Here is a 10,582-nt window from a genome sequence, read left to right on the forward strand (position 1 = left end):
CCGTGCGCCCTCAGATGAAGCCCGTGCGGGCCGGCCCCAGCGGCGCCCCACCTCCGGGCCGCCTCCCAGGCCCGCCTCGGCCCTCCTGCCTCTCAGCGATCGCCACCTCGCGACCCAGCCTGTGGACGTGCCGCGGCGCCCGCGCCGGCAGCCCGGGGCCTCGGACCGGTTCCTTCCCGCCGCGTGAGGCTGACGCACCGACCAGCTTCCCGGCTCGGCCCCGCCCGGTCCGCTGCGCCCGCGCCCGTCCCCGCCCCCGGCTCCCTGACGCCCCCGGCCTGGAGACGCAACCCGGCGCGCACAACCCCAGACCCTGCGCGGGAGTCGGGGGTCCTTCCAGTTCCCAGAGCGAGAGCGAAAGCCGGAGGGGCCTGTGTTTTCCTGCGGGGTTGGGGGGCGGGGGGTGCCCGCCGCGCCCCGCCCCGCCCAGCCCCAGCCCGCTCACTCCCGGCCAATCCTTCCGTATCTCAATGCGAGACAATCAAATCGTACGAATTACGTGTCCACCGTGTTCCCGGCGGAGCCTTAAAGCTGAAAGGGATATTAGAGAGCATCTAGACCAGGGCAGCATATGTCATTTATATTTTTAGTAGCCACAGCAAAAGAGTAAAATAACAGGTACATTTTATTTTTAAAATATTTTTATTTAACCCCGAATGTGCAAAATATTATTTCAAAATATAACCAACATTAAATTTATTCATAAGATATTTGACTTTTTTTGTCTTTGAAATCCAGTGTGTATTCGATGCGAACTAGACCCATTTCATAGTCAAATGTGGCTGGCTAGTGCCCACTGTATTAGACAGCGAGGGTGGAAGCCACCCGCTCATATCATAGGAAGAAACAGGCCTAGAGAAGTGAGGTAAGGTGAGCAAGGATTGGAGGTCCTCTGATACCCAGTCCTGGTCTTTTAACATTCAGAGTTGGGACTAGTCTATCCGCTTTTTTTTTTTTTCCAGACAGGGTCTCCCTGGGTCACCCAGACTGGCCTGCAATGATGCGATCGCGGCTCACTGCAACCTCGAACTCCTGGGCTCAAGCGATCCTCCCACCTAAGCCTCCTGAGTAGCATGAACTACAGGTGTGCGCCACCACGCCTGGCTAATTTTATTTTTAGTAGAAACGAGGTTTCACCATGTTGCCCAGGCTGGTCTCAAACTCCTCAAGAGCGATTCTCCCGCCTCAGCCTCCCAAAGTGCTGGGATTACTTTTTTTTTTTTTTTTTTTGAGGCGGAGTCTCGCTCTGTCGCCCAGGCTGGAGTGCAGTGGCGTCATCTTGGCTCACTGCAATCTCTGCCTCCCAGGTTCAAGTGATTCTCCTGCCTGAGCTTCCCCAGTAGCTGGGATTACAGGCGTAAGCCACCACACACTCGGCTAATTTTTGTATTTTCAGTAGAGAAGGGGTTTTGCCATGTTGGCCAGGCTGGTCTCTAACTCTGAGCTCGGGTGACCCACCCATCTCAGCCTCCCAAAGTGCTAGAATTGCAGGCATGAGACACCGCACCTGGCCTTACTTTTTGTTTTTTGTTTGTTTGTTTGTTTGTTTGTTGTTTTAAGAAGACTTTTTTTTTTGAGACACTGTCACTTCCTCACCCAGGCTGGAGTGCAGTGGCGCAATCTCGGGTCACTGCAACCTCCGCTTCCCGGGTTCAAGTGATTCTTATGCCTCAGCCACCCGAGTAGCTGGAATTACAGGCCTGCGCCACCATACCCAGCTAACTTTTGTATTTTTAGTAGACCTGTGGTTTCACCATGTTGGCCAGGCTGGTCTCGAACTCCTGACCTTAAGTGATCTGCCTGCCTCTGCCTCCCAAAGTGCTGGGATTACAGGTGTGAGCCACTTCACCAAGCCTAAGAAGGTAGTTTCTAGGTGAAACTGGCAGCTTTCCAACATCTTGCATGCACATTAAAAGTTGAAATAGTTCCAATGACTTAAACTCATGTATTTTACTGCAAACCCTAGAGCTCTGCCTATCACTGCCAAGTAGACATGTAGTAAAAGTCAACAACCCATCTGAGATCCTGATGGACCTGAGAAGCTCTAATTCTAGTATCTACAACATGTCACATGTACATATTAATACAATCTCCCTCCTAACCTGAAAGCTTTTTTTTTTTTTTTTGAGATAGATTCTCACTCTGTCGCCAGGCAGGAGTGCAGTGGCGTGATCTTGGCTCACTGCAAATTCAGCTCCTGGGTTCAAGTGATTCTCCTGCCTCAGCCTCCTGAGTAGCTGGGACTACAGGCGCGTGCCACCACGCCCAGCTAATTTGTTTGCATTTTTAGTAGAGACAGGGTTTCACCATGTTAGCCAGGATGGTCTCAATCTCCTGACCTCGTGATTCACCTGCCTTGGCCTCCCAAAGTGCTGAGATTACAGGCGTGAGCCACCGCACCTGGCCAAAAGCTCTTTTTCATATTCCTATATACAGGCCCCAGTTATCCTTTTTAGGGCCAGACCCAGGTCATGTTCTCCCTGTCTTAAGTCGTCTTCCTGGTTTCCTCCTAACCCAGTTCCAGTCTCTCAATGATTTCAATTCAGTAAACTTACTCTGCGACAAGCTGAGCTTGACATTTGGGATACAAAGATGTATAAGGTCCAGTTCCTACACTTGGAGAGACATCCATGGAACTTAGTGTGTACTCTTTTTAAAAAATATTTAATTGACAAATAATAATTGTGTATATTTATAGGATACAATGGGATGTTTTGATCTATGCATACATTGTAGAAAGATTAAATAAAGCTTATTAACAGATACATTGCCTCACCAACTTTTCATTTTTCATTGATGAGAACATTAAAAAATTATTCTTTTAGCAATTTTGCAATTCTTATTAACTGTGGTCACCATGCAGTGCATTAGATCACTAAAACTTATTCCTGCAGTCTAACTGAAACTTTGCACCCTTTGACCAACATCTCCCCTTTCCCCATCCTCCCTGCCCACCGGCCTCTGGTGACTACCTTTCTACTGTTTCTATGAGATAAACTTTTTTAGATTCCACATGTAAGTGAGATTATGTGGTAATTGTCTTCTTGTGCCTGGCTTATTTCACTTGGTATCATGGCCTCTAGGTTAATCCATATTGTCACAAATTACAGAATTTCCTTCTTTTTTTTGAGACGGAGTCTCGCTCTGTCACCCAGCCTGGAGTGCAGTGGCACGATCTCGGCTAACTGCAAGCTCCGCCTCCTGGGTTCACGCCATTCTCCTGCCTCAGCCTCCCAAGTAGCTGGGACTACAGGCGCGCCCGCCACCACTCCCGGCTAATTTTTTTGTATTTTTAGTAGAGACGGGGTTTCACCATGTTAGCCAGGATGGTCTCGATCTCCTGACCTCGTGATCCGCCCACCTCGGCCTCCCAAAGTACTGGGAAGAATTTCCTTCTTTATGGCTGTATAGTAGGCATATATATATATACAAGATTCTCTTTATCCATTCATCTGTCGATGAACACTTAGGTTGTTCCTATATCTTGGCTATTGTAAATAATGCAGAAATGAACATGGGAGTATAAGAAATCAATGTTACGAAAATAAATAGTCTGATTTTTAAAAAGCAGCAAAGGATCTGAACAGTTATTTTTCAAAAAAAGACATACAAATAGCCAACAGGTATAGGAAAAAAATGCTTAATATCTCTAATCATCAGGGAAATGCAAATTAAAGACACAATGAGATGTCACCTTACACCCGTTAGAATGGTTATTGCCAAAATGATGAATGATAACAGGTGCTGGAAAGGATGTGGAAAAATGGAAACACTTGTACACTGTTGGTGGGAATGTAAATTAGTACAGCCATTTTGAAAAATAGTATGGAGGTTCCTGAAAAAACTAAAAATAGGCCGGGCACGGTGGCTCACACCTGTAATCCCAGCACTTTGGCCGAGGCAGGCAGATGATGAGGCCAGGAGATGGAGACAATCCTGGCTAACACGGTGAAACCCCGTCCCTACTAAAAATACAAAAATTAGCTGGGCATGGCGGCAAGTGCCTGTAGTCCCAGCTACTCTGGAGGCTAAGGCAGGAGAATTGCTTGCACCTGGAAGACAGAGGTTACAGTGAACCGAGATTGCACCACTGCACTCCAGCCTGGGCAACAGAGTGAGACTCCATCTCACAAAACAAAGCAAACAAACAAAAAAACCACACAACTAAAAATAGAATTACCATATGATCCAGCAATCCCACTTCTGGGTGTATATACAAAGGTATTAAAATTGGCGTGTCAGACCGGGTATGGTGGCTCACGCCTGACCCAGCACTTTGGGAAGCTGAGGCGGGCAGATCATTTGAGGTCAGGAGTTCAAGACCAGCCTGACCAACATGGTGAAACCCCGTCTACACTAAAAATACAAAAAATTAGCCAGGCATGGTGGTGTGTGCCTGTAGTCTCAGCTACACAGGAGGCTGAGGTGAGAGAATTTCTAGAACCTGGGAGGCGGAGGTTGCAGTGAGCTGAGATCATGCCATTGTACTCCAGCCTGGGTGACAGAGCGAGACTCTGTCTTAAAAATAAAAATAAATAAATAAAAATAAAATTTGTATGTCAAAGAAATATCTGCACTCCCATGTTCATTTCAGCATTAGTATATAATCTTTTATGATATTTTCTACTTCATATTTCTTCACTGAATTGTAACATCTTTAAACTTCTTGAGCAGGGATTGTGTTTCAAATGTCCCTGAGACTCCCAGAGATCCTTAACAAGGATCTTGTCTTTGTACATGTTCGTGGAATAAATGAAAATCTTTCATTGGCCACAGTACTAATAAATGAAGATTAGGCCATCAAAAATGAGAAACACAATAAGAAAAGGGGAAATGAATAAAGCCTATGATTTTAGAAGGAAGCAATCTGAATATGAATCAGCTTAACATTTTACCCTAATGCAATGACCTGTAACCTGGGGGAGGTTAAAAATGTCAGTGTTCTCATGATAGAAATTATTTTCCATAAAACTCAAACTCTTTCCCAGAATAAATTTCTAGCAAACTTAGAAAAAGTATCCACATTTTTTTACCTTATTGTCTAGATAATTATAATGTTTTCTTTCAGATTTGTAAGCGATTTTAGAATAAGTAAATACAGTTTTATGTGTGTGATGTGAATATCACTGAAGTGTCCATGAGAATCTTTCAGGCCAGAAGGAAACTCCCTTTGCATGAGTTTGCTTCTTCAAATATACCTGCTCAGGCAATCGTCTCACCTGTGTTAGGGGCCATGAAATCACTGATTAGTCATTCATTAACTATTTAAAGAGCACCCACAGGGTACATAGATCAACCTTTGATTTCCGAAAGCCCAACTTCCCATTCATTACAACTTTGCTAAACAACATTAAATTTTTTAGAGATGAACAAGGTCACAAACTTGTTTTTCTAATACTAGTGATTATAACAATAACATGACTTAGATTTAATGCACACAGCATTTCCTGATGGAATTCTGATTACTGTGTAAATAACAGCTACTATTTTTTTTTTTTAATGACCAAAGCAGGAAATGGCTTGAGCCCAGTGTCTCAAAATGGTATGTGGGGATTTCTGTGGGAAGCTTCTCAGTACCCAAACAATTTCTGTCATTGAATAGACTGGAAGAAAACAATTTAAAGGAAATAAATTAGTACAAAGAAAGGCTAAGTGAAAACCTAATGGGTTTAGTGCTGATATTTTTATTAGAATCATTCCTGTCATTAATATTTACTGAATATGGTTGCACACGTGGTACATTACTAGACATTTGTCTCAAGGTGCTTAGAATCATCTGAAGGGGGAAGACATGACACGTAACATCTTCACCTTCTTTACCTCAAATTCCTGAAAGCAAGCTGTATGCAGTCACTGACTTCACTTCTCATTCACTCCTCAACTTCCCACTCACATTTTAACCCATGATGCAGTCTGGTTTCCAGCTCTACTCCCCTGAAACTCCTCTTTACGTGGCCTTCCTATTTCCCAACCCAATGACCAATTTTCATGAAATCTCTGCTGCATTCTGACAATGCTGATTCCTCTCTCCTTCAATTCGATTTCCTGCACTCCAGCCTGGACAACAAGAGCAAGAATCTGTCTCAAAAAAAAATGTTGTTTTTTTTTTTTTGAGACAGAGTCTCGCTCTGTCACCCAGGTTGGAGTGCAGTGGCGTGATCTCGGCTCACTGCAAGCTCCGCCTCCTGGGTTCACGCCATTCTCCTGCCTCAGCCTCCCGAGTAGCTGGGACTACAGGCGCCTGCCACCACACCCGGCTAATTTTTTGTATTTTTAGTAGAGATGGGGTTTCACCGTGTTAGCCAGGATGGTCTCAATCTCCTGACCTCGTGATCCGCCCGCCTCAGCCTCCCAAAGTGCTGGGATTACAGGTGTAAGCCATCGTGCCCGGCCAAAAAAAAATTTTTTTTAATAAAGCAAATAGTATACTGCTTGACATACATAGCCCCACAATGACACAAATATTGGATAGCAATTTAACCAAAATTTACATATATTGCATTCATGGAGGATGCAAGTAGGAAAAGTGGGAGTCTGGAGTAAGAGTGCTAAATCTTTACCTTCCTAATTTGGTCAGAAGATAAATCCTAAAATTTATATATCAAGAAATAGCAGCATAAGGATATTATTTAGAAATACAAAGGTAAGTATAGTAGAAACACATTTAAAAATTAGGGGAGTGGAACTCGGGATTAGAGAAAAGTGAGACAATAGGCACCTCTTTTTCAATTTAATCTTTAGTACTTTTTTAAAAAGCTCTCTTTATGGTATTACTTTATTAAAAGCACATCCCAGAAGCCTAGAAACTCTAACTTCTTTATTTATTTTTTTATTTTATTTTTATTATTATTTGAGTTGGAATCTTGCAGTGTCTCCCAGGCTGGAGTATAGTGGCAAGATCTTGGCTCCAGAGACTGCAACCTCTGTCTCCCAGGTTCAAGCAATTCTCCTACCTCAGCCTCCTGAGTAGCTGGGATTACAGGCATGTGCCACCACTTCTGGCTAATTTTTTTGTATTTTTAGTAGAGACGGGGTTTCACCATGTTGGTCAGGCTGGTCTTGAACTCCTGACCTCAAATGATCCACCTGCCTCGGCCTCCCAAAGTGTTGGGATTACAGGCATGAGCCACCATGCCCGGCCAGAACTCTAACTTCTATTCCTACTTCAACATCTCACTGCTTAGACACAGACACATTAATTTAAGTGCAACTTTCTTTCTTTTTTTCTTTTCTTTTTTCTTTTTTTTTTTTTTTTTTGAGATAGAGTTTCACTCTGTCGCCCAGGCTGGAGTGCAGTTGCGCAAACTCGGCTCACTGCAACCTCCACCTCCCGGGTTCACGCCATTCTCCTGCCTCAGCCTCCAGAGTGGCTGGGACTACAGGCGCCCGCTATCACACCCGGCTAATTTTTTTGTATTTTTTAGTAGAGACGGGGTTTCACCGTGTTAGCCAGGGTGGTCTTGATCTCCTGACCTTGTGATCCACCCGCCTCAGCCTCCCAAAGTGCTGGGATTATAGGTGTGAGCCACTGCACCTGGCCTAATTTAAGTGCATTTTCGTAGGTATTGGGAAGTAGACATTTGGGATGAAAAATTTCTAAAAACTTAAGTGTTGTGGCCAATGTGGGAGCAAACGTAGTTGCTACTTGCCTATTTGACACTGTTTCCCAATTTTTCTCTTAAAAATAAATCTGTTCTTGTTGTATTTGTTATTGATCACTGTGTAACAAATTACCCCAAAACTAAATGGCTTCAAACAACAAACATTTATCATCTCATGGTTTTTAGGGACCAGCAATTCAGGAGCAGCTGAACTGAGTTGTGTGACTCAGTCTCTCATGGTGTTGCAATCAATACTAGGGCTGCAGTAATAAAGGCTTGCCTAGAGCCGGAGGATCTCTGCCAGGAACTGCTCACTCATATGGCTGTTGGCAGGAGGCCTTAAGTTCCTGGATGGCTGTTCCTTGCTATGTAGGTCTCTCCATAGATCTGTTGATGTGTCCTCATGCCATGACAAAAGGCTCTCCCACAGGGAGTTATCCAAGCGAGAGTCAAAAGGAAGGCTCAACACTTTTTGTGATCTAGTCTCCATCGTTGCGCACTGTCACTTCCACTTTATTTATCAAGAGCAAGTCACTAGGTCCAAGGAAGGGGAATTATGCGCCACCTCTTGAAGTGGAAAGTGTCAAACAATTTGTGTACATATTTTAAAATGACCACACTCATCTGTGCCAAGTTATAGGAAAATAGATTGAGAAACTATCCTTACATGATTTTTGAAGGTCTACATCAATCTCATTACCGTTTCTTATGACATCACTTTTAATGACTCCGAAATAAACTAAGATATGCCCTACCTTCTTTTATCTCTTCCACCCTATATGTTCTAATTTTCATTTTTTGGTCACATTTGTATTTTTCTGTTTTCACTTTATGATATTTTAAGTTCCTTGAGTACTGGTCACATTGCTTAGCCTCTTTATAACTCTGCTTACCTGTCTTAGTGCCTGAGATATTCATTCATTCAATATACATATATCTCTTTTATTTCAGACACTGTGCTAGACACTGGGGATCCAATCAGGGGAAATAAATAGTCATAGTCCTTGTTTTCCGAGGGGTTACAGTCCACTGCAGAGAAAAGACTCTAAACATTTAATCACGTTTAAGAATATATAATTACAAGTTGAGCTACATTTTCAGATGGAGAGGAATACAGTCTTACAGGCATGTATAAAAACGTAACGGCCAGGCGCGGTGGCTCACACCTGTAATCCCAGCACTTTGGGAGGCTAAGGCGGGTGGATCACCTGAGCTCAGGAATTTAAGACCAGCCTGACCAACATGGTGAAACCCCATCTCTACCAAAAATACAAAAATTAGTCGGGTGTGGTGGCGCATACCTGTAGTCCCAGCTACTCTGGAGGCTGAAGCAGGAGAATCCCTTGATCCCGGGAGGCGGAGGTTGCAGCAAGCCGAGATCGCACCACTGCACTCCAGCCTGGGCGACAGAGCGAGACTCCTGCTCAAAACAAAAAACAAACAAACAAACAAAAAAGTAACAGGGCTAGTGTAGGCATGGGGAAAATAGAAGATTCTTCTGAAGTTGAAATGCTGCCAGATGGGTAAAAGAAAAAGAACAAGGGTTAAGGGACTTTAAAATATTGATGTGATTAATGTTAAAATAACTTATCAGTATGTGCTCATAAATATTTTAAATTGAGCCAAACCGAGCTTTCTTTCACTGCCTTGTCCTCTCTTCTTTAATTCTTGATGTCAGAGGTGACATGTTTTGGTATGGATGGACTAGTTTGACCAGAGTAGTTGCAACTGAGTGGGAGAAGGGACTATCCCTGCCCAATACAGCTTCCTTGTTCATTGTATACTGCAAGAACCCAGTCACATTTAGAAAAATTGGCCAAACGCGGTGGCTCATGCCTGTAATCCCAGCACTTTGGGAGGCCGAGGCGGGCGGATCACGAGGTCAGGAGATCGAGACCAGCCTGACCAACATGGTGAAACCCTGTCTCTACTAAAAATACAAAAATTAGCTGGGTGTGGTGGTACGCGCCTGTAATCCCAGCTGTTCAGGAGGCTGAGGCAGGAGAATCACTTGAACCCGGGAGGTGGAGGTTGCAGTGAGCCGAGATCGCGCCACTGCACTCCAGCCTGGCGACAGAGCGAGACTCCAACTCAAAAAAGAAAAAAAAAAAAAAAAAGAAAAAGAAAAGAAAAAAGAAAAATAGAATGGAATATTCACACAATACCCATGAGAATTCTTCCTAATAAATTTGAAGGCATCCTTTATGTGACTTTGGGTCATTAATTTACAAAAATTTGTACTTTATTTGTATATTTAGGATGTATATATTTAAACTCAAACATTCATGGCCATTGGATAAGGTGAGACCAAATGGAATCTATTTGGAGAATTTTACTCATTTTTTTTGGACAACAATTAATTGTCCCCAGGAACAATGATAGCAAGAGGTATAGCAATGAGGACCTGTACTGCAAAAATTGGAGTCATTACTACCCTTAAAATAAATATCGATTCAAAAGAACACTATTGAGTACATGCTATGTGGCAGATGTTGTGTTTAAGCACATTATCCTATTTAATATTCATGACAACCCTATTAGATAAGTGCAATTATTATGATCATTTTACAGAGATATTGAGGGAGTATGTAATTTTCCCCAAATCACAAAAATCTGAAAGTTGGCCAGGCGTCGTGGCTCAAGCCTGGAATCCCAACACTTTGGGAGGCTGAGGCGGGCGGATCACTTGAGGTCAGTAGTTGGAGACCAGCTTGGCCAACATGGTGAAACCCCATTCCTACTGAAAATACAAAAATGAGCCGGGCGTGGTGGCGGGCGCCTGTAATCCCAGCTTCTTAGGAGGGTGAGGCACGACAATCGCTTGAACCTGGGAGGCAGAGGTTGCAGTGAGCCAAGATCGCACCACTACACTGCAGCCTGAGTGACAGAGTGAGACACAGACTCAAAAAAAAAAAAAAAAAAAAAAAACCTGGCCGGGCGCAGTGGCTCACACCTGTAATCCTAGCACTTTGGGAGGCTGA

This window comes from Gorilla gorilla, chromosome 15 (assembly GCF_029281585.2).
Source record: "Gorilla gorilla gorilla isolate KB3781 chromosome 15, NHGRI_mGorGor1-v2.1_pri, whole genome shotgun sequence".
Taxonomy (NCBI): Eukaryota; Metazoa; Chordata; class Mammalia; order Primates; family Hominidae; genus Gorilla; species Gorilla gorilla.